The 24,584-nt window shown below is 40.5% G+C and overlaps 1 protein-coding gene and 1 long non-coding RNA gene across 9 annotated transcripts in view; one reads left to right on the top strand and one right to left on the bottom strand.

The window, feature by feature from the left end:
• ZHX3 (zinc fingers and homeoboxes 3) overlaps positions 1-24,584 on the top strand; it is a 141,222-nt gene that overhangs the window by 109,602 nt on the left and 7,036 nt on the right. Inside the window, exon 4 of one of the 8 annotated variants that reach the window (XM_022592404.3) lies at positions 11,821-11,987. The exons of the other annotated variants lie outside the window; for them this stretch is intronic. The gene's annotated coding sequence lies outside the window, so the exon portion shown is untranslated. The remainder of the gene's footprint in view (positions 1-11,820; positions 11,988-24,584) is intronic. 8 annotated transcript variants of the gene reach the window in all.
• On the bottom strand, positions 6,285-23,881 carry LOC111184174 (uncharacterized). Its single transcript, XR_002647198.3, has 3 exons — positions 22,407-23,881; positions 22,221-22,303; positions 6,285-8,962 (listed from the first exon to the last, which is right to left on the bottom strand). It is a non-coding gene; the product is annotated as an uncharacterized LOC111184174 (long non-coding RNA).

The following is a 24,584-nucleotide window of genomic DNA, read 5'->3' as shown; positions in this document are numbered from 1 at the left end:
AACAGATAAAATTAATTTTAAGACTGTATTTAACCCAATATATCATAAATATTGTTTCAACATGTACCTAGTATTAAAAATTATTAACGAAGACATACGGACCATTGGAAGAGAATAGAAAGCCCAGAAATAAACCCTCGCATGAAGTCAAATGATTTTGACAAGAGTGCCAAAACCATTAAATGGGAAAAGGACACTCTTTTCAACAAATGATGCTGGAAAAACTGGATATTCACGTGTAAAAGAGTGATGTTGGACCCTTATCTCTATACCATATACAAAAATTAATTAAAAATGGATCAAAGGCCTAATCTGAAGACCTAAAACTATGAGATTCTTAGAAGGAAACATAGGGGAAAAGCTTTATGACATTGGATTTAGCAGTGCTTTCTTGGACATAATACCAAAAGCATAGGCAACAAAAGAAAAAAAAATAGATAAGTTGTACTACATCACAATTAAAAACTTCTGTGCTTCAAAGGACACATTCAACAGAGTGGGAGCCCAGCCTGTGGAATGGAAGAAAATATTTGCAAATCTTATATTTAGTAAGGGTTAATATCCAGAATATATAAAGAACTCCTGCAACTCAACGACAACAAAAGCACAACCTGATTTTTAAAATGGGCGGAGGACTTGAATAGACACTTCTTCAAAGAAGTTATACAAATGACTAACCAGCACCTGAAAATGTGTTCAACATCACTAATCATTAGGGAAATGCAAATCAAACCCACAGTAAGATACCATCTCACACCTCTTAGGATGGCCACTATCAAAAAACCCAGAAAATAACAAATATTGGCATGGATGTAGAGTAATTAGAGCTCTCGTCACTGTGGTAGAAATATAAAATGGGGCAGCTACTATGGAAAACAATATGAAAGTTACTCAGATAGTTGAACATATAATTACCATTCAATCTAGTAAGTCTACTTCTGGGTATATACCCCCAAAATATTGAAAGCAAGGACCCAAAGAGATATTTGTACACCCATGTTCATAGCAGCATTATTTACAGTAGCCAAAAGATGGAAGCAACTCAAATGTTCATTGAAGGATGAATGGATAAATGAAATGTGTTATATCCATACAAGGGAATATTATTCAGTCTTATAAAGGAAGGAAATTCTGACACATGGTACAACATGGATGAACCTTGAAGACGTCCTGCTAAGTGAAATAAGCCAGTCACATGTGATTCCACTTATATGAGGGACCCAGAGTAGTCAAATTCATAGAGATAGAAAGTCCCTGGTTTCCAGGGACTAAAGGGAGAGGGAATTAGGAGTTACTGTTTAGTGGGGACAGAGTTTCTGTTTTGCAAGATAAAAAGAATTCTGAAGCTGGACGGTGTTGATGATGGTTACACGACAGTGTGAACGTACTTAATGCCCCTGAATTGTATACTTAAAGATGATTAAGATTTGATGTTATGTGTAACATAAATTTTGTATTATATGTAAATACGTACTTTTTTTTACAGCATTTTACCACAATATTTTTTTAAAATCCCTCTCCTTCTAAAAAAGATGTAATTACTTCTGAGACTATAGACATTTCAGATGGAAAAAGAGAAAAAGGAGACATGAGTAAGGGACTAAGAAAAAATAAGAAACTACCAAAAAATGTAAGCATGTTGATATAAAAAGGTAATTTAAAAGGTACTAAATTGGCGTTTGTTCTGTCTCTGCTTTAAATGAAGAACTCTGTTCTACTAAAGAAAATTATTAGTGAGTTATTTTACATTCCTTTTCATACTAAATCTTCAAATCCAGTGTGTATTTTACCCTTATAGTACATCTCAATTTGGACACGCCACAATTGAAGTGCTGAATAGCCACATGTGGCTGGTGGCTAAAGTATCGAACTACATACGTGTAGAATCTTCTGATTGGAAGTGAGAAGCCTACAGAAATTCTTGAAACCAAGGAGTGACATGAACAGATTTGTGTTTTCAGATGTTGAGCCTGGTGGCAATGTTAGAAGTGGACTGAAGGGGGAAAGAACTAAGGGCTGGGAACCTGAAGGGTTGTTCTAGGACTCCAGGCCAGAGCAGACGAGGGACTGAATTAGGGTAGAAGACACGAGGATGATGCCAGTAGCCATCGTTTATGGTGCACTTGCTAGGTGTCACGCATGGTGTTGCACCCGTTATACTCAGATCTTCATTTTTGTAATAACTCTGAAAGATTGAGACTGTTATTTCCACTTGCAGAGGAGGAATGGAGACAGAGGAGGCACAAGCACCTTGTCCAGGGTACCCAAGCTCACAGGAGGCAGAATCAGGACATAAACCAGGACATAAACGCACGTAACCACTGGGCTGTGTCTTGGAGGAATGGAGACAGGTTGGATTTGAAACATTCTTCCATGTATAAGATTTGATGGCAGCCGGGTAAGGGGAAGATGGGAGAGGGCTGCATAAAGGATACAGGAGTGATTTGGAGATCAGATCTCGTGCTTGGAAATCTGGATGGATGATGAGACGTGAGATGAAGATCTAGGCAGTAGGAACATGGTGACTGAATTTTTTTGTTTTGCTTGTTTTGTTCTGTTTTGAGGGGTGAATGCCAAGATAAGGGGAGGTAGAAACTGTGTCTAGTTTTAAAAAACCTGCAAGAACCAATGGCAGTTGGAAGTGATAGATTTGGAGCTTGACAAGTACTTTATGGCTGGCAAGGGCAATTTTGAAGTCACTTGGGTACAGGAGATTGCAAAGCCCTAGGCCGGGGTGAGTTTGCTCCCTTGTGGAGAGCTTGTCGAGGTGTGGGTGTTAACCTCCTTTAGGTCCTGAATGACTTTGAGACTCGCCACCCGGGAGTCAGAAAGAGCCACTTGACTGGTGACCTTAGTCAAGTAGTTTGGGCAGAATAGGAGGGAATGGAGCCTGCAGTGTGCCAAGGACTGACTGAGCAAGGAAATTGAGTAAGTGTGACAGTGGGAGCTGGCTGTGGTGGGGAGGCGTGGGCGAGGGCCAGTTAAGGGGGTGATCTCTGTTCTTATGAGAGTTAAGTCATATTTTAAGTAAAGTCAGATGAACTTTTGTTGTCCAGGATTATCATAGAAGTACCACCACCATGTAATATTAAAGCAGCCTTTCATTTAAAAACAGATAAGCAAATAGATGATGGCAGGCACATCACAGCAGTTCTCTTATACACCATCAAGAAAAGATCTTAGAAACTTTTGATTTAGCTTCCTGAAATCTCATGGCAAGAAAATAAATATGTTTACTCGTTTGCAGCAGAAGTTACACCTCCTCAGACACTCTCGTGAGTGTACCAGTGGTGAGTGTGTGTGTGCGCGCACCCACTTATGTTTTGTAGGAAGAGGGCTGAGATGGGAATGGGGGAGATGTGTGTACTTTATTCCTGGTTTGACGATGTTTGTGAATAAATAGTTGTGGGAATTTTATATTTTGCACAATCATAGCCCCTCTTATTACTGCTTTCTAGACTAGAGGAGGTGTGAGTGCTGAGACCTATTGCTCCTCCTTGCCCCTGGGTGACCTTGGCACCCACGGTTCCTCAAAACAGAGCCACATGCCCCCAGAAGGCCCCTAATGTGTCTTCCATCTGGCTCTCAACACCTCTGTTCTGTTGCTCCTCAGGACAGTAATGTGAAAGTGATCCTGAAGAGTTATGAGAAAATGTGGAACTTTATTGATCACGTCCAGTTGGACCCTTTGGTTGGACATCATAAGATTGGAAGTGGGTTTGCATACAAATACCCTGGCTCTGTCACAAGGCTGTTAAACCCAGTGAATGTTATTTAATCTTACCTGTCAAGGGAAACGAATAACTTCCTGATGAGATACCAGCAGCATTCAAAACATTACTCATCGGGACTTCCCTGGCAGTTCAGTGGTTAGGGCTCGGCACTTTCACTGCCGGTGTCCGGGTTCGATCCCTGGTTGGGGAACTAAGATCCCGCATGGTGCAGGGGAGAAAAATTACTCATAAACTGAACATTATTAAAACTGTACTGGACCAACTGAGGTTATGCCACAGCCCTGCACTGTTCCAGGGGCCTGGGCCCTGGCCTCTTGCAGCTCCGTCCTGCTTAGACCTGGGGCAGGGCCCTACTCTAGATGAGGGACCTGGAGATTTTGCAACAGAGGGGAGAAGGAGAGGCTTAATAGCTTCCCTCTCTTCTTGACAAAGATATAAATTCAAATTTTGACCTATGGAATTCACTTAAAAATAGAGGAACCTGGAGGACATCAGAAAGGACTAGGGAGTGAGCTTGGGACAGAGATAACTTGGTGACAGGAGCAGAAAGGTGAAGGCAGATATGACCTCTGTGACTATTGCTGCTCCACTGGCATGATTGGTTTGTGGAGAGTTTAAAAAAAAAAAAAAAAAAAAAGCAATCTCTATTCAAAAGTATCGAAAGCAGCATCTCAGAGATCTGCACACACTTGTTTACATGAAGCAACATTTTCACACTAGCCGAAGCAACCCAAATGTCTGTCAACAGATAAATGGATAAGAACATGGTCTATACATACAATGAAATATTCGGCCTTAAAAAGGGAAGGGCATCCTGTCACACAGTACAACCTGGGTGAACCTTGAGGCTGTAATGCTAAGTGAAATAAGCCAGGCACAGAAACACAAATACTGCACAGCTCCACACCTCAAGTAGGCAGAGACTCTTAGAAGATAGAACGGTGGCTGCCAGGGGCTTGGGGAAGGGGAAAGGGGACCCATTGCTGTTCCCTGGGTATAGACTTTCAGTTTTGCAAGATGAAAAGAGGGCTGGAGATGTGTCGTTCAACAGTATGGGTCTAGTTAATCCTACTGTACACTTAAAAGTATTAAGCTGGTGTATTTTGTGTTATGTGTTTTTTTTTTACACAACTTTTAAAAAAAGCAAACAGGATAAAAGAGCGGGTGTACCTTTTGCTATTCCAGTTAATTGTCATCCTCCAGTGGCCAGCCTCTGAGTGGAAGGTGGTGGAATTAGGGCAGCCGCAATTGCTGCAGTAACTGTGATTTACTGAGCGCTTACTGTGAACGAGGCGGCACGCTAAATGCTTATGTGCACTCATCAATTCACTGAATATCATGTCAGCTCTGTGAGTTAGGCGTCATTGTCTCCATCTTACCAGTGAGGAATTGAGTCATTTGCCCAGGAACACACAGTTCACAGTGGCAGGGCTCTGGGACACAGACCCAGCTCTGTCTGATTAGAGTTGTTGACCCCATTCTCAGCTGCCATTTATTCGTCCATTCACTCACTGAAAATCATTACTGTGTGCCAGGCACTGAGCTGGATGCTGAGGACACTGGGGGTTTAGGCCCCGACTTCATCGAGCTTACAGCCAACTGTGAGAGACAGTAAGCAGGAAAAGATGTGAATAAGGAGCCAATGACAAATTTTGATAAGTGTTGTGAAAGATGGTGCTGTGCTAGAAGACCGTTCAGGGCGGAGGTTGGGCTGACTTAGATGTTTGAAGAGGGTTTTCAGAGAAGATCTCGCAAGGGCTGTTATCCCTGGGGAGAGAGGTGTTAGCGGCACGGAGGGGCCCCAGATGCCATCCCCACCCAGGCCCTCTGGAGCCCACAAGAGCCTCATTGGCCGCAGAGCTGTGACCCCTGTGGCATGGCTATAACGAAGACAAGAAACCGAAACATTCCCTCAAGACGAGAAGGTGGGTATGTGAGGGGAGGGGGAATAGGATGAAGGCAGTCAGAAGGGACAGGCTTCCAGTTAGGAGATAAATAAGCACTAGGGATGTCAGGTACAACATGATAAATACAGTGAACACTGCTGGATGTTATATAGGAAATCTGTTAAGAGTAAATCCTAAGAGTTCTCATCACAAGGAAAAAAATTTTTTTAAATTTCTTTTTCTTTACTGTATCTGTCTGAGATGATGGATGTTCACTAAACTTATTGTGGTCACCATTTCATGCTGTAGGGAAGTCAAATCATTAGGCTGTACACTTTAAACTTATGAAGTGCTGTATGTCAATTATATCTCAGTAAAACTGGAAGGAAAAAAAAAGACGAGAAGGTAGAATTCAAAGGGGAAGAAAGAGAACTAACTGCTCTATCAGAATTGTAAAATGTGTACTCCAATGGCCTCGTGATGAAAGAATCCCAGTCCCACCAAATTCCAACAGTGTTCCCTTGTCCCACTGGGTCACCTCACCTCTCTGGGCCTCAAATCCCTCGTTTGTGTGGGGAGAAAAAGAAAATAGAACTTCTCCCTGGATAGATTTCTGATAGTATTAGCAGTGGTAGTAGAATAATTAAAACACTGCCTGGTTTAATTCTCTTCTGTTTAGGCTAAATCTTGAATGCTTGTTTGGTTCTAATTGCCACATTTTGAGAGAGACATAGACAAAATAGAGAGTGTTCAAAAAGCAGGTCACTAGAGAGAGAGTGGGTTGAATTCGGGATGCTTACACTGCAGAGGTGAATACTAAAGGATGAAATGACAACCTTCAACTGCGTGAAAGGCTGATGTATAGAGAGAGTTGACTGCTCACATAGTGAAGAGTGTTGACTTGTTCTGTGTCTGTTCAAAACACAAGTCTAAAACCTGGGAATCAGGTCCAACTAAGAAAAGAGCTTTTAATAAATTGCTGTAAGTGATAATGAGCTCTCAGACCATGGAGGTACTCAAATGGAGACTGGATAACAGGTTGCTGTAGGATTTTTTGATTGGGAAAGAGGTTGCTCTGCATGTACTGTCCCATTCCTCCAACTTGCATGCTTAGAAGTCACTTTACAACCATGGCTTTAGGCTGGAGGCAGGCGGAGTATATTTAGCTGCAGGTATTCTATTTAGCTGTAGGTGATGTGCCCTTGCGCACCACTACAGAAGTTAAACACAAGCCCATCTGTATTGATTAGAAGTTTGAACTGTGGAGGAGCTCTACATGGTGTTGGGCCCCAGTCACATATTCTTGAAGGCCCTCTGCCCAGCCCCAGCAGCCACTCACTGCTTCATTTGTTGCTGTTTGTAACAACTCACATACTTTAGGAAAGGGGTTAACATTTTTCCATGTATATATTTATTCACATTTTAATCTTTTGTTTTGAATATCTAGCACCTTCACATTGTTCGGCATTTGAAACGGTTCACAGGGAAAAGCTTCCCTGTCACCCCGTCCCCCTCCCCAGAGGCAGCCGCTGTTACTAGTTTCTCACGTCCTGGTCTGGAGAGATTTGAAGTGCGTGTATACATAAGCACGTGTATGTTTTTTCTTCTGCACTGTGCTTTTTAAAAGACAACATATATCAGGACATCTTCACACTACTATGTATAAAATAGGTAACTAATACGAATAATAAGAACCTGCTGAAAAGCACAGGGAACTCTACTCAATACTCTGTAATGGCCTAAATGAGAAGAGAATCTAAAAAAAAAAAAAAAAAGAGTGGATTATATATATATATATATATATATATATATATATATGTATAACTGATTCACTTTGCTGTACACCTGAAACTAACAGAACATTGTAAATCAACTATACCCCCCCCAAAAAAAAAAGATATCTTGAAGCTTAATCCATAGCAGTGTAAAAAGTGTGCCCCACTCTTTTTCACGGGTGCATGTTATTCCCCTTCCCCTATTTGTGGGACAGTTAGGTTATTTCCAGCTCTTTGTTACTACGGGGTTGACAGTGGACCACCTTATACCTACAACACTGCGCTCATGGACAAGCACATCTGTAGGCTATGTTCCTAGAAGCAGACTTGCTGAATCAAAGCGGGTGAGCGTTTGTAATTTTGTTAGCTATTGTTAAATATTCTCGGTAGAGATTTTACCACTTCTCACTCCCACAAGCCGTGTGTGAGAGCGCCTAATTTCCTCACTTCCCTGCCAACTCAGTACATTGTCACGTGTTTCAAGCTTTTCCAAAGTAAGTGAAAGAAGGAGAATCAAGATTGGTTTTAATTAGTATTTCTCGTGCTCTGAGTGCAATGGAGCATCCTTTCTTGTGTGTGAGCTCTTGCTGGGCTCTGTAGTGGGGCCACTGAAGAAAGTCCACGGTGCAGGCTGAGCCTGGGAGGGGAGAGGAGAACAGAGCCCCCAGGGGGGAGAGCCAGAGAGTTCGCTTTAGATGAATGCTCCTGAGAGGCTCAGGCGTGCCCACTGGCCTGCAAGCTATCTAGCCTGTAAAGTCTCTGACCCATGCTGGAAAAGTTCAGTTAAAACAAAACCAATGCGATTCAGAAGGAAAACCATATCCAGAACAAACCACTTCCTATTTTGCTCTCTTGAATTTTTAGTTTTAAATTTAATAAAGTAATTTACTTTTGTACTTGGAACAGCATTTGGGATTCAAGTACATTTCCCTGTAACATGATTAACTTTGAAAGGTGCCGGTCCTGACTAGTTGGCTTTCAAAGTAGCCTCGGTTTGTCCCCAGCTTCCCCCTGTCCCCACCTCCTCACCCTCCAGCCCCCACCCTGCTTCCCATAGTTTCTCTGTGGGTTCGAGCAGGTTTCGGCAGACACCAGAATTTTCACTGGGGCGCTGGCCTTGCACAGCCTCCCTGCTCATTAGCAGCCTGACCCATTAGTTCTCTGAAATTCTTATGTCCAAACCAGCCCAGTCCAGTTTTCCACCTAGAAAGGGACCTTCCAGTCTCAGTGCGCATTTGCTTTGGCTTTTGATAGTAAGCTTCCCAGGTTCAAACCTATCTTGGTTGATGGCAGCACCACCCTTCCGGTTGCTTAGGTCAAAAACCCCAGAGTCATCCTTGATTCCTGTGGATGCGATGTTCACATGCTCCATCCTTAGGAAATCTTGTCAGCTCTACTTTCAGAATGTGTCCAGAATCCAGACATCTCTCTTTACCTCCATCTCTACTGTCCTGGACCAGGCTGTTGTCATCTCCTGCCCGGATTGCTGCCATACCCTCCTGACAGGTTTCTGCTTCTCCTCTTGCTTTTCCTGTGGCCTGTTCTCAACACGGCCAGCAGATGCGTCCTGTGGGACACAAGTCAGATCACATCAACCCTCTGCTCCAAGCCCCCCCAGGGCACTGTCCATCTCAGAGAAACCCAAGTCGTCACAATGGCCCTGCACAGTCTGCCTCCCCACCTCTTTGACCCTGTCTTCTCCTGCTCTCTCTTGACTACTCCCACTCAGCTGTGCTGGCCTCCTTGCTGTTCTTTGAACAAACCAGACACATTCCCACCTCAAGGTCCTTGCACCAGCTTGTGCCTCTGCCTGGGACACTCTTCAACTCCAGATGGCTCACTTCCTCACCTCTGAGTCCCTGCTCCAATGTCATGTTCTCAGCAGAGCCATTCTAGCCACCATAATTAACATTGCCACCTCATCCCCTCCCCACCTACCACATTCCTTGTCCCCCTTCCCTGCTTTATTTTTCTCCATTGTACTTACTCCTCTTTAACACACAATTTCACTTATCTATTTGGTTTATTGTCTGTCCCCTAAACTAGAATGTAAACTCCAGGACGGCAGAGAATTTTATACCTCTTTTTTGCCTTACCCATATTCTAGCGTCTAGGACAGTGCCTGGCATGGGGTAGGTGCTTAGTAAACATTTGTTAAATGAATTAACTTTCTTTCTTTTCTCTATCAAACTTGTTCTTCACAGTCTGCCAAACCTAAAGGGAAACAATCAAGTGTTGTATTTTGGTATTGGTATTGGGGGTGAATTAAATCCAAGAGCAATGCTTATATTTTTCTGGGGAATTTCACAGTGTAAATAACCTGGCATCATTGGGTAACAACTTTTTTTTTTTTTTTTTTGTGGTATGCGGGCCTCTCACTGCTGCGGCCTCTCCCGTTGCGGAGCACAGGCTCTGGACGCGCAGGCTCAGCGGCCATGGCTCACAGGCCCAGCCGCTCCGCGGCATGTGGGATCTTCCCGGACCGGGGCACAAACCCGTGTCCCCTGCATCGGCAGGCGGACTCCCAACCACTGCGCCACCAGGGAAGCCCTGGGTAACAACTTTTATGGAAGGATTAAGTATGATGCATGAAACTCCATTAAGAAAAGTGATAAATACATTCAGACTCCATCTGGAGAATTCGATTTGGATTCAGGTGCCACTCTTAAGAGGGCTCTAGACAAATAGCACATTCAGAGAAGAGCAATTGAGATGACGCCAGACATTCCAACCCATGACCCCAAGTGCAGGAATGAGAATGACTGGCTTGGGGGGTAAAAGACTCTTAGGGAACATGATTCCTTTTTTCAAATGTTGAAAAAGGTGTCATGTGGAAGATTTATAGGTCTTCAGATCTTCTCTGTATACCTGTTGTCATCTCCTACTGCCCTCTACCCCATCAGAAGCAGACCCAGCTTTGGTGGAACCTGAACATTAGGAGGGAGGGTCTCCTGAGGGCGAGGGGACGTGTCTAGAATATAAGCATAAATTTATAAAAATATAGATACATTCCTTGGAAAGTGCCCATCAAGTGAGGGTCCCTGCAGCTTCAGCTTCTTTAGCTTCATGGGAAATACACCACATTCAGACTCATATGCCAGCAAAGCCGAACTCCTTGGTAGCTCTCCAACCATGTCCCCTCTTTCCTCCGTGGTTCTGCATAAAGAGTTCCTCTGTCTAGAGCACCTTTTTCTTAACATGTCTGCTTGTCAGTATCTACTCATCCTCCAATGTCTGTTTCAAAGGCTGCCCCTTCTGTGAAGCCTTACCCAACTCCAGAAAACTTAGGTGGTGGTAAATCTTTTCCTACACCCTCACTGAATCTTGCAATGCCTCCACTGCAACACTCGGCTTGTCATTCGATTTTTGTTGATTTATTTGTCTGGCTTCCCTTGTACTGTGTATCTGTCAGGATGGGTTGGATTATGCTGTAGTAACAAGCAACTCCAAAAACTGCAGTGGCTTAAAACGACAAGGGTTATTTCTTGCTCACGTTATGTGTACATTGCAGGTCAGCTTTTGTTTTCCCTAACCCAGGCTAACAGTAACCATGATCTGAAACATTGCCAGTTGCCAGGCCAGAGAGTAAACAGTGAAGCAAAGCGTGTACTTTCTCTTAATGCTTTTCCCTAGAGACGACACATTTGCTTACATTTCACTGTTTACACCCAACTGCAGGTGGTCAGGGAAGTCCACTGTGTGCAGAAGGAAAGTAAGCCCCAGATTACAGATGAGAATAAGTGATAAGCTTCTTCAGTACAGGGGTGGCATCTTTTAAAAAATCCTTGCACACCCAGTGCCTAGCACATAGTAAGTCCTCAACTATTTTTGAGTGAAAAATTAAATTTAGTGAGTAAAACACACAGGAAGGTAATTTTGGGGGTGCTGACTACAAGGAGCCATTTCCAACATCTTTTCAAGCCCAGTAGGTGCTGACCTCCCGTCTCTGGAGGTAGTCAAGCATAGGCCAGCCTAACCACCTGGAAGGACTGCGTGGTTAGCCATCTAACCACAGTAGTGATACTTTCAAGATGATTCATGCAAAGAAGAGCGATTGAAATATGTGGTCTCTAAAGTCCCTTTAATTCTGAGGCCACTGTATTTTTTTATCATCATCGCCTCTCTGAGCTTGAGAAAGAGTGAATTACTGTTCACTGTAGAGGTGATGACATCTGACGGGAGCAGGCTATTTCTGTTGGTGACTTGACAGAAACAAGAATTCTTTGAGGGGGACAAATAAGTAGAGAGCTCTGGCCCCGAGCCCTCCGCTGGATGGTGATTACTAAATGCAGGAAGTATTGTGACCCGTAAGTATCCAGAGAGCAAAATGAGGCCAGCTCTGGGCTTGACGTGGCTTTGACACTGGAGGCCTTGGGCTCGGAGACAGACTTCAGTTCTTTGTAACTCCTTTCTTTGTTTCAGCAGAAATCTGACAATTCCAGCCAGCAGATCTGCTGGGCTGCCAAGGTCCTGCCCATATACATTCCTGAGGATGGATGGTCTCCCTTGTGTTCTTTTTGTTGTAGGTTCCTGCTGACTGACCTCGGTCTAATCACTTAGCCCCACTGTAACAGAGTTCTCTAGTCATGAGAGTAAGTAATCCCTCCCCTCTTCTGTCAGTCTAAAAATGTTATACATATTAAGGATCATGATAGCCCTGTCAAGTCATTTTAATCTTTAAAAATAACAACACTGGACAAACTCAGCTTGGAAAAATCTTTGAGCCCTCTGTAAGAAGGCCCAAAATTATGCAATTAATAATGTACCTAATGTAAAAAATAATTATAGGTAGTGGGTTTATTATTCAGTTGGTATTCATAGTGGATGTGGCCTAAGAAAGAACATAGGAGTTAAAACATCAGGCTCACATACGAATCTGCGTGTGACTTTGGTCCTGTCACCTCCCCTTTCTTGCTCAATAGCTCCTCGGTGCTATGGGCACAGGGGCAATAATAACCAACTCTGGAGGCTACTGGGATGAATTGAGAGAGACGAAAGCGCTTTGCAGGCTATGAAGCACTTTGAGAGAGAGAATTGAAGTAAATCCAGTTTCCTGGTTGGCATGGAAATTTCTCAGACTTTCTAGCATAGCGGTGGCGCCATTAGTGCAAATTGATCCACTTTTGTGTGGTATTATCTTATACTTCAGAAGTCTCTGGAGATGGAACCCATTGATTTAATTCAGAGTTTATGGCAGTGGTTCACAGTACTGCTACTGGGATCACTTGATTCATGCCAAACAGCGACTCTAAAAGGTATTTATACGTTCTGTCACTTACAGCCCGGACTGAATTCACACAAGAACCTTCTGGGTGTTCTGTTTCACTTTTCTTGCACATCTGGCCCCCATACAACTTTTTGACACTTCCAGTGTGTAGGGTTTACTAAATTTTTCAGCTATTATGTGTGACTTCACACCGATATGTAATTTTTAGGATGTTTGTTAACTCGGGCTATTTTCAAGGGTAAAAACTGCACTTCCAAGGATTCTGCCTAATCAAATTGTGCCCGTAAGGATTTCAGGATGGCAAGGGTTCAACAAAATGGTCAAATCCACTGATGACTTGAAAATGATACTTGAAAACAGTGAGTGGTCCGATTCCCTCCGCCTCCCTGGTACAGGGAAATCCATGGCAGTTATCATTTATTGTTCCAGTTGAATGACTTCAGCAAGGCAAGTTTGCAAAGTAAATGATAAGATAGTGGCACAGAATAGGGCTCCATTTTGACAAGGCCTTGGGGTATCAGGATGCCGCCCCCATTCCCCCTCTTGTACCTCTTGTGCACAGAATGGTTCACGTCACACTGAAACCTCCCAGCTGTAAATGAGCAATTCACAACCATTCTGTATGCTGGCTACCCTATTTGCAGGGCGTACTGCTCACTGGCACTAATCATTCTATTTATTTTAATCCTTACTGCTATTTTAAAAATTAAAAGCAACACGTGATTGTAACAAATTCAAACAATATAGAAGGCATAAAGTTAAAAAAAAAGAGTAAATGCCCTTCTCCTTCCTGATAAAGTCATTATTGTTTAATGGATCAGTATTTATCCTTTGTTCTTCTAAATTCTGTTCATATTCAAACAAATACAAGTCTAGATAGATTGTTCACTATACGATGAAATCATGTATTTTATTATGCAGTATATTTACATATTTTATTGTTTAAATATGTCTTGGAGATATGTTTACATCAGTACACATAGGTCTTAATCCTTTTCAGTGGCTGCATTTCATTTCCTAGTACATATGTTCTGCTTTTTGTTTTATCACTACTTTACTAATGGACATTTTTAATGCTAAGAAATGATGCAGTGAATGACCTTATTGATATCGTTGTGATCATGTGCCTGTATTTTAGTACTTCATCAGACTATGTGGGTTGTTAGAAGTGAAATGGCTAGATAAAAGGATATGCCTTTTAAAATTTTGGTGGCTGTTACTAGATTGACCGTAATAAAAATTTCACCAATTTATGCTCTCACCAATGGTGCATGAATACTGTATGGTCTGTCTTTCCAATTTTTGCCAATCTGTGAAGAATGGGGAAAAAAAACCTCATTTTTTATTTAATTTCAATTTCCCTGATTACTAGTGAGGTTGAGCATCTTTCCTAGTTTATAGCTTGTGTATTTTGCTTGTTCATTTTCTTTGCAGCTTTTTCTATATTTTTGTCTTACACATTGTAAATATTAATTATTTATAATGTGCTTTATAAAATTTGTCCCAGTATGTCACTTGTGTTTAACCCTTATTAATGGCTTCCTTTACTATTCAAAAGTTTTTAATATTTATGTAGTCAAATCAATCAACCTTTTCTTTTGTGGTTTCTAGGTTTTGAGTCTTGCATAGGAAGAACTTTAAAATGTTCAGCACAACTATAAACTTCTCTTTTTTTTTTTCTACTATGTTTGTAATTTTGCTTGTTATATTTCTCTATTAAATTCGCTTGAAAAATATTGTTCTTTATAATGTGTTGAACTCAGTTGTCCTAATACTTATTTGCCTCTCTTTCCCAACTGATTTAAAAGTAGCACTGCTTTCATAGCCTGAAAATCCCATGTATTCAAAGTGTATGTAAATGATCCATTCATCCAGTTGTCAATTCTTATGCTGATCATACATTATTTTAATCACTCTAGCCTTAAAATATGTTTTGATGTAAAGTAAGTTCCTCTAAATAGTTCTGTCTCAAAACTTTTAAAGCTGTTTTGTACTTTTTTCCTTCCAGAGGAATTTCAGATTCAGCTTGTCAGATTCCATCAAAAATCATGATGCATTTCTCCCAACATATTTTAAATAAAAAGTTTCAAACATACAGAAAAACTGAAAGAATTTTATAATGAACATGCGTATACTCACCACCTAGATTTTACCATTAACATTTTACAATACTTGCTTTACCTGATGGAATTTTGATTGTGATTATAATTCTTCTGAATTTAGAGATTAATCTAGAGAGAATTGACATCTATATAAATGCAGATCTTTAGCTCTAGGAATATGCTATGACTCTCTATATATTTAAGTCTTTTTTGTTCTTATTAAAGTTTTATAGTTATTGTCATATAGATTTTACACATATCTTATCAGATTTATTTAAAATTTTTTTTAAATTGGGTATAGTTAATTTATAATACTATATTAGTTTCAGGTATACAACATAGTGATTCAGTATTTTTATAGATTATACTCCTTTTAAAGTTATTGCAAAATAATGGCTGTATTTCCCTGTGCTGTACAATATATCCTTGTTGTTTATTTTATACAGAGTAGTTTGTGTCTGTTAATCCCATACCCCTATCTTACCTACCCCCTTCCCTCTCCCTACTGGTAACCACTAGTTTGTTCTCTATATCTGTAAGTCTGTTTCTGTTTTGTTATATACAGTTGATTGTTTTACCCTTTAGATTCTACATATAAGTGACAACATAGAGTGTTTGTCGTTCTCTGTCTGACTTATTTCACTAAGCATAATATTGTCTAGTTCTATCCATGTTGTTGCAAATGGCAGAATTTCATTCTTTTTTATGGCTGAGTAATATTCTATCACATATGTATGTGTGTGTGTATATACACACACACACATATATATGTATATATATGCACATACACACACACATACACGCACTACATCTTCTTTATTCATTCATCTGTTCATGGACACTTAGGTAGCTTCCATATCTTGGCTATTATAAATAGTGCTGCTGTGAACATTGGGGTGATGTATCTTTTCAAATTTGAGTTTTCATCTTTTCCAGATATATGCCCAGGAGTGAGATTGCTGGATCATATGGTAGTTCTATTTTTAGTTTTTTGAGGAACCTCCATAGTGTTTTCCATAGTGACTGCACCAATTTACATTCTCACCAACAGTGTACAAGGGTCCCTTTTCTCCACATTCTCACCAACATTTGTTATTTGTAGACTTTTGGATGATAGCCATTTTGACAGGTGTGAGGTGATACAAGGTTTATTCTGAGGTCTTTTCCACATTTGCTTGTTAATGTGAATGGGCTCACTCTCTCCCCACCTCCATTTCCTTCTCTAATTGATTACTTTTGGCATATGGGAAACTTAATGATATGTGTGTGTTGCAGATATATCTCATCATCCTGTCAGTTTTCTTATTAGTTATAATAAATTTTCAGGGGGTTTTCTTACTAGACAGTCCCCTCATATGCAAGTAACACTGCTTTGTCTCAGCAGTTTTTACCATCTAGCATCCTATTACTCTGTCAAATGATAATAGCGGGAATCCTTATCTTGTTCCTGACTTGAATGTTTCACTATTAGGTATAATGTTTGCTGTGGTTTCTGGGAGAAATCCTTCATCTAAGGACATTTCCTTCTTTTTTCCTTTATTTCCTTCATTTGCTAAATCTTTTCAAGAATGGTTGTTTAGACTTGAATAACACTAAAGAACAACTGCACCTAATGGACATATATAGAACACTTCACCCAGCAACAGCAGAATATACACCCTCTCAAGTGCACAGAGAACATTTTCTAGGATAGATCCCATGTTAGGACACAAAACAAGTCTTAAGAAATTTAAGAAGATTGAAATTGTATCAAGTATCTTTTTCGACCACAGTGAAATGAAACTAGGAACCAAGAGCAGAAGGAAAACTGAAAAATTCACAAATATGAGGAAATGAAACAACACATTCTTGAACAACCAGTGGGTCAAGGACGAAATCACAAGGGAAGTTAGAGAATACCTTGAAACAAATGAAAACAAAAACACAACATTCCAAAACTTAGGTATGCAGCAAAAGCAATACAAAGAGGGACATTTATAGCGGTAAATACTTTCATTAAAAAAAGAAGAAAGATCTCAAGTCAACTAACTTTATACCTCAAGGAACTAGAAAAAGAAGAACAAACTAAACCCAAAGCTGGCAGAAGGAAGGAAATAATAAAGATTAGAGGGAAAATAGAGAATAAAAAACAGTAGAAATATTCAAAACAGAGTTGAGTTTGTTTTTTTTTAAGGACAGACAAAATTCACAAATGCTTAGCCAGACTAAGAATAAAACAGAGAAGACCCAATAACAAAAATCAGAAATGAAAGAGGAGACAGTACAACTGATGCCACAAAAATAAAAAAGATCATAAGAGACTATTATATGCCAACAAATTGGATAACCTAGAAGAAATGGGTAAATTCTGCAATACATACAACATACAACCTTCAAGACTGAATCATGAAGAAATAAAAAATCTGACCAGACTTATAACTAATAAGGAGATTAAATCAGTAATCAAAAACCTTTTAACAAAGAAAAGCCAAATGGCTTCACTGGAGATTTCTACCAAACATTTAAAAAATTTGAATTCACCTGTACCTCAATAATAAATGAATGAATGGGACTTCCCTGGTGGCACAGTGGTTAAGAATCTGCCTGCCAATGCAGGGGACACGGGTTCAAGCCCTGGTCCGGGAAGATCCCACATGCTGCGGAGCAACTAAGCCCATGCACCACAACTACTGAGCCTGCGCTCTAGAGCCTGCAAGCCACAACTACTGAATCCCACACGCCACAACTACTGAAGCCTGCATGCTCAGAGCCCATGCTCCACAACAAGAGAAGACACTGCAATGAGAAGCCCACGCATCGCAACAAAGAAGAGTCCCCATTTGCCGCAACTAGAGAAAGCCCATGCATGGCAACAAAGACCCAACACAGCCAAAAATAAATAAATAAATAAATGAAATAAATTTATTAAAAAAATAAATGAATGAATGAATGAATTTTAACACCAAACCTTCTCAAACTCTTCCAAAAATTGAAGAGGAGGGAACACTTCCAAACTCATGAGGTCAGCATTACCTGATACCAAAACCAGACAAAGATACTACAAGAAAAGAAGACTGCAGACCAATATTCCTGATGAATGTTGATATAAAAATGCTCAACAAAATACTAGCAAATTGAATTCAACAGCATATTAAAAGGATTATATACTATGACCAAGTGGGAGGATTTGTGAAAATCAATCAATGTAATATACAACATTAACAGAACTAAGAACCATGTGATCATCTCAACTGATGAAGAAAAAGCACTTGATAAAATTTAACATCCTTTATGATAAAAACCTTCAACAAACTAGGAATAGAAGGTAATTACCTCAGCATAATAAAGGCCATATATGAAAAGCCCACAGCTAACATTATTCTTAATGGTGAAGAACTGAAAGCTTTTCATCTAGGATTAGGAACAAGGCAAGGATGCCCACTCTTACCACCTCTTTTAAACTACTGGAAGTCTTAGCAGAGGCATCTGACTTGGAAAGGAAAAAGTAAAATTGTCTCTGTACACAGGTGACATGATCATATAGATAGGAAACCCTAAAGATTCCACCAAAATAACTGTTAGAACAAAGGAATTCAACAAAGTTACAGGACACAAAATCAACACACAACAAAATCAGCTTCTATATACTAACAGGGAAAAATCCAAAAAGGAAATTAGGAAAATAATCTCATTTACAATAGTGTCAGAAAGAATAAAATACCTAAGCTTAATCAAGGAGTCAAAAGACTTGTACATTAAAAACTACAGAACAATTCCAAAAGAAATTAAAGAGGATGCAAGTAAATAGACATCTCATGTTCATGGATTGAAAAACTTAATATTGTTAAAATGTCCATACTACCCAAAGTAATCTACAGGTTCAGTGCTATCCCTATCGGTATCCCATTGACATTTGCTTGCAGAAATGGAAAAAAAATTCTAAAATTCATATGGAATCTCAAAGGACCCTGAATAGCCAAAACAATCTTGTGAAAGAAAAACAAAGCTAGAGGCCTCACACATCCTGATTTCAAAATATATTACAAAGCTACAGTGATAGAAACAGTATGGTACTGGCATAAAGACAGGCACAGACCAATGGAACAGAATACAGAGCCCAGAAGTAAAACTCTCTCACATATGACCAAATGATCTTCAGCAAGGATGCCAAGGCTACACAGTGGAGAAAGGATAGTCTCTTCAGCAAATGTTCAACAAATGGTGATGTGGGAAAACTGGACATCCACATGAAAAAGAATAAAGTTGGACCGTTACTTTACATCATATATAAAAATTAAGTCAAAAATAAAGACCTGAAACTGTAAAACTCCTGGAAGGAAACATAGGGGAAAAGCTTCATGATATTGGTTTGGCAGTGATTTCTTGGCTATGACACAAAAAGCACATGCAACAAAAGCAAAAATAGACAAATGGGACTATATTAACCTTAAAAGCTTCTGTGCATCAAAGGAAACAGTGAACAGAAAGAAAAGGCAACCTATAGAATGGGAGAAAATATTTGCAAACCATATACCTGATAATGGGTTAATATCTGGAATACATAAAGAACTCTTACAACACAAAAACAGAAAACAACCTGATTAAAAATGGGCAAAGGACTTGGATAGACATTTCTCCAAAGAAGCTATACAAAAGGCCAACAAGCATATGAAGAGATGCTCAACATCACTAATCATTAGCGAAATGCAGATCAAACCAAATCGGATATCACCTCATGCCTGTTAGGATGGCCACTATCTACCCCACGCCCCCCCCCCAAAAAAAACCCACACACAAAAATAATAAGTGTTGGTGAGGGTGTGGAAAAGTTGGAACCCTTGTCACTGTTGGGAATGTAAAATGGTGTAGATGCTATGGAAAACATTATGAAGGTTCCTTAGTAAATCCATGTGTCCAGCAAACCTACTTCAGGGTTTATATCCAGAAGAATTGAAAGCAGGATATTTGTATTTGATATTTGTACACCCATGTTCATAGCATTGTTTACAATAGCCAAGATATGGAAGCAACTTAAATGTCCGTCACCAGATGAATGGATAAAGGAAATGTGGAGAATACACACACACATAAATGTATACACACACACACATATATATGTATATATACACATGCACAATGTATATATATGTATGTATATGTATACACACACTATGGAATATTATTCAACCCTTCAAAGGAAGGGAATCCTGTCACATGATACCACATGGGTGAACCTTGAGGACATAGTGAAATAAGCCAGTCACAGAAACACAAGTTCTGCATGGATCCACTTACACGAGGCGTCTAAAGTTGTCAAACTTGTAGAGGCAGAAAGTAGGATGGTGGTTCTCAGGGGCTGGGGAAGGGGAAAGGGGACCCATTTTTGTTCAGTGAGTATAGTGTTGCAGTTCTGCAAGATAAAAAGAGGTCTGGAAATCCGACATACAACAGTGTGGGTGTAGTTAACACTACTGTACACTTAAAAGTAGTTAAGATGGTAAATTTTAAGCTACGTGTTTTTTACCACAAGAAAAAACGTGAGTGTAATCCTATTACGTGCTGTTTTGGTTTCTCTCCTTTAATTTATTGATGATGTTAATGATTTTTAGAGATTTCCTAGTTTTAAAACATCCTTGCAATGTTGGTATAAACCACAGCTTCCTCTGATAGATGATGAAGAGCCAATTTCCTTAATATATAGAGAACTCTTAAAATCCATAGAAAAATGGACAAAAAATAATTTATCACAAAATGTCAGTAACACATGAAAAGCTTCTCAGCCATTGCCTGTAAAGAAATGCAAGTTAAAACAGTAGTGACCAGTTTTTCATGTATGTATTAGCAAAGACTAGAAGTAGTGATGACATGCAGTGACACTTAGATCACTTCATTCTCTGGTGATGGGGGTGAAAATCAGTACCACCTATTTAGAGGGCAGTTTTGTAGTTTACTGACAGTATTTTAAATGCCACAGCAGTTGTACTTATAAGAAATTCAGAATTTCAGATATTTTCAAATGCGCAAAAGTATTCGCAGGGATAACCATTGAAACATTTTTGTAAGAGTTTCAAAAATTGGCGAAATGCAAATGTCTGTTAAGAGCTAGGTTGGTTAAGTAAATTATGATACACGCATAAATTGGAACAGTGTTTAAAAGAGTGAGATAAACTGTAGGTTCTGACATGGAGAGATGTTGGAACTACATTGTTGTGGGAAGAAAAGAAGAGGATCAGAACAGAATGTAAAAATACAACTCCTTTTTTGGTTTTTTAAAAAATTGGTTGTAGTAACTTATGTCTAGAAAACATATCTGAAATAATGGGCCCTAGATTGTTAACAGTGGCTATCTCTGGGGAGAATAGGAAGGATTTTCACTTTTCTTCATTATTTCTGAGAGAAACTCTACATAGAGCATCATTTGAAATAGAAAGGAAAAAAGATACATTTCAATGTAAATCTGTATTGCTAACAATTACAAAGAAAAGGGAATGCTACCTGCAAATTTTTATTTTGGAATGAGTTGAGGTTTCCTTGTGATCTGTTATACCACATGACCCACTTTTTTTTTTCTTTCTGTGGTACGCGGGCCTCTCACCACTGCAGCCTCTCCCGTCGCGGAGCACAGGCTCCGGACGCGCAGACCCAGCGGCCACAGCCCACGGGCCCAGCCGCTCCGCGGCATGCGGGATCCTCCCGGACCGGGGCACGAACCCGCGTCCCCCGCATCGGCAGGCGGACCCCCAACCACTGCACCACCAGGGAAGCCCCACACATGACCCACTTTTAAATATGTCTCATGAATGTTCTTAAAAGAATATGAAGTTGATTACTGTGGAATATTCAGGACTACCCAAATCTGTCAAATCATCCTCGTTACAGAAGTCTCATTCTTTACATCCTTTCTTGTTGTCTACTTGAGCTTTCAAAACCACGAGTAGTGTATTGAAATCTCTGATTATGTTTCTATAACTCTGTCAGCTTCTCCCATTATTCCTGTTTCTATCAATAAATTGTGGGTTGCATGTCCAGGAGGGCCGAGGCCCGGCCACCATAACATTTGGAAAGCGTCTACTGACAGCCGCCTTCTAAACATTTGAAATCTTTTGTTGAACTCTTACTGTCCTTTCAGTTCCTTCCTGAGAATTAAAACAACAACAGAAAGTTTCAGACTTATCTATAATTTAAAGCTAAACACTTTAATAAGAGTTTGATCTACAAACTCATTTCCAGCCCCCATATGTGTGATATTTTGCAGTGTTGAAGTACAGTGACAATTAGCTGCAGCTTTGTTAATTTAGGGAATTGAGCAATCCCCAGGTTCCAAAGACAGATTCTGGGGGGAAAGCTATGCACTTTCAGTCTTATTTCCTCATTAAAAAAGCAATCCATTTATAAGACAGAAGCTTTCGAGAAAGGGTGTAGAAAGGATTGTACAAAGAATGAAGAACCTGCAGTTGTTGTCTGGTCCTTTGCTGCGAGTCTCTGGCAGCACAGAACCTCACATTTATACAGCTCACCTCACTCGGGGCTCGACTCGGCAAACTGTGTCTCCTCACCGTAATTGCTGCCTTGCTTGTCAGGCGTGGTCCATGAGTGCCTGCTGGAGGAGTGGTTTCTAGATAATTAGAGCTTTCCCCTTTAAGCACCGCTTTTATTGGATACCCTTTAAAAAATGTATGACAAATAGACCAACCCCAGCTTACCTATATGGGTCACGTTGCTGGAAGTAGCCCCGTGGCAGTAGCCAGGTGGTGAGTACGTGGGTATTCACTGAACAATTCTTTGAACTTTGCTGAATGTTTGAAATCTTTCCTAATAAACACCGGGGGTAAATACAGCTCAGGAAAGTCATGCAGGCCTTCTTCCAGCAGTGTTGTGGTTGCTCGGAGAGCTCAGTGCGTGGAGCCGTTGAGGGCAGGCTCCATAACCAGCTTACCAGCCTCTGCTGCCTCCTAGCTATGCGCCCTTCAGGTGGTTACTGCACTTCTCTGAGCCTTGTTTTTCTTGTCTGTACAACAGGAGTGACAGTAGTTCCTTCTCTGGGGTTTGCTGTGAGAGTAAAATGAGAGGGTGTGGCTAAAAGCACTCCCTACGGTATTGGTATTAAACACTCAGTGACCTTTGGCAATGGCTGCTCCTCCTCCCCCCTCCCCCACTGCTGTTATTCAATCATCTTCATCATGGATGACTGACTCCCCCAGAGAGTGGTAGGCAGTGGTGCTCCCCTCCATCATTGATTTGAAAGACAAGTTGGGGCTACCCTGAGACTCAGTTGTGAATGAAATTGGGACCATTTCCCCAAATCAAATGCATCTTCATGTTGTTCCCCTCTCAGCCTTAGTAAATGAAATACGAGGGACATAATGTAACTCTTCCTCGGTGGAGAACAGTCCCCATAGCAAATGTCAGTTAGGCCTGAGTGTCAGGTGCTGTGTACCTTGGGCCTGCACTTCCCTGCCCCTCAGCTCCGCTGCTCCCTGGCCTCCTGGTGAGCACGCTTGCTTCCTTAGCTGCCAGGTCTGCGGTTCTCTTCCCTCTCTCGCCTCAAACCTGGCGTTCACAGCCACTGCCTTTCACCTTTCCCCAGGGCAGAAGTCAGGAAGAGGAAGGCAAATCAGGAAGTCATAAATCAATGGCATCACCTGTAACCTTAGAAGTGAGAATGATGACCCTCTTCTACAGAACTGAGTGCTGTAACTTTCTGTCCTCCACCTTTCTTGGGTTTTTGAAGTCCTTTCAGTGGTTTTTAGTATATTCACAGTTTTATGCAACCATCACCACTACCTAATTTTAGAACATTTGCATCACCCCCAAAAGAAACCTCATCGTCATTAGTGGTCAGTCCCCATTCTCCCCTCCCCTCAGCCCTTGGCAAACCCTAATCTGTTTCCTGTCGCTATGGATGTACCTATTCTGGGTGTTTCATACAACTGCAGTCACATGATATGTGGCATTTTGTGTCTGTCTTCATGATGTTTCTGTCCATGCTGTAGCATGTGTCAGTACTTCATGCCTTTCTATGGCTGAACAGTAGTCCGTCATAGGGACATGCCGTATTGTGTTTATTCATTCACCCATTGATGGCCGTTGAGGTTGCTTCTACTATTTGGCTATTATTATGAGGATGCTCTGAATATTTGTGTGGACATATTTTCATTTCTATTTGATATATACCTAGGAGTGGAATTACTGGGTCTTATGGTAACTGTATATATAACTTTCTGAGGAACTGCCAAACTGGTTTCTGAAGTGCAGCAGTGGCTGCACCGTTTCACCTTCCCACCAGCAACGTAGGAGGGCTCTAGATTCCCCCACTTCCTCACCTGTATTATCTGTCACTGTGATTATAGCCATCCTGGTGGGTGTGAATTGGTATCTCATTGTGGTTTTAATTTGTATTTCCCTAATGACTAATGATGTTGAGCACTGATTTTAATATGCTTATTGGTCATTTGTATGTCTTCTTTGGAGAAATGTCTATTCAAGTCCTTTACCTATTTTTAAATTGGGTTTTTGTCTTTTTATTATTCAGTTATGAGCGCCTTACCAGATAATGTGATTTTCAAATATTGTCTCCTGTGGCTTGTCTTTTTCACTTTCTTGATGATGACCTTTAAAGCACAAAAGTTTTTAAATTTTGATGAAGTCTGATTTATCTGTTTTTTCTCATGTCACTTGCACATTCAGATATTCTATTTGATGTCTTCAGTGTCTTATCGGAAAATCTGATTGGCTTACTGGAAACGAAACTGTATTATTCTTAGTTTTCCTGATTTGGAATCCATTCAGGTGGTAAAGCACCTGATTTAAAATGTTTGCCGGTAATATATAGATAGAAGAGCTTAGAAATGTTGATACTTGTTGAGCTGGTAAATTACCCG

The sequence above is a fragment of the Delphinapterus leucas genome, chromosome 15, assembly GCF_059928025.1.
Source record: "Delphinapterus leucas isolate spDelLeu-1000000601 "Yukka" chromosome 15, BTC_Dleu_Yukka2, whole genome shotgun sequence".
NCBI classification, from domain to species: domain Eukaryota; kingdom Metazoa; phylum Chordata; class Mammalia; order Artiodactyla; family Monodontidae; genus Delphinapterus; species Delphinapterus leucas.
This window is presented reverse-complemented; position numbering and strand designations above follow the sequence as displayed.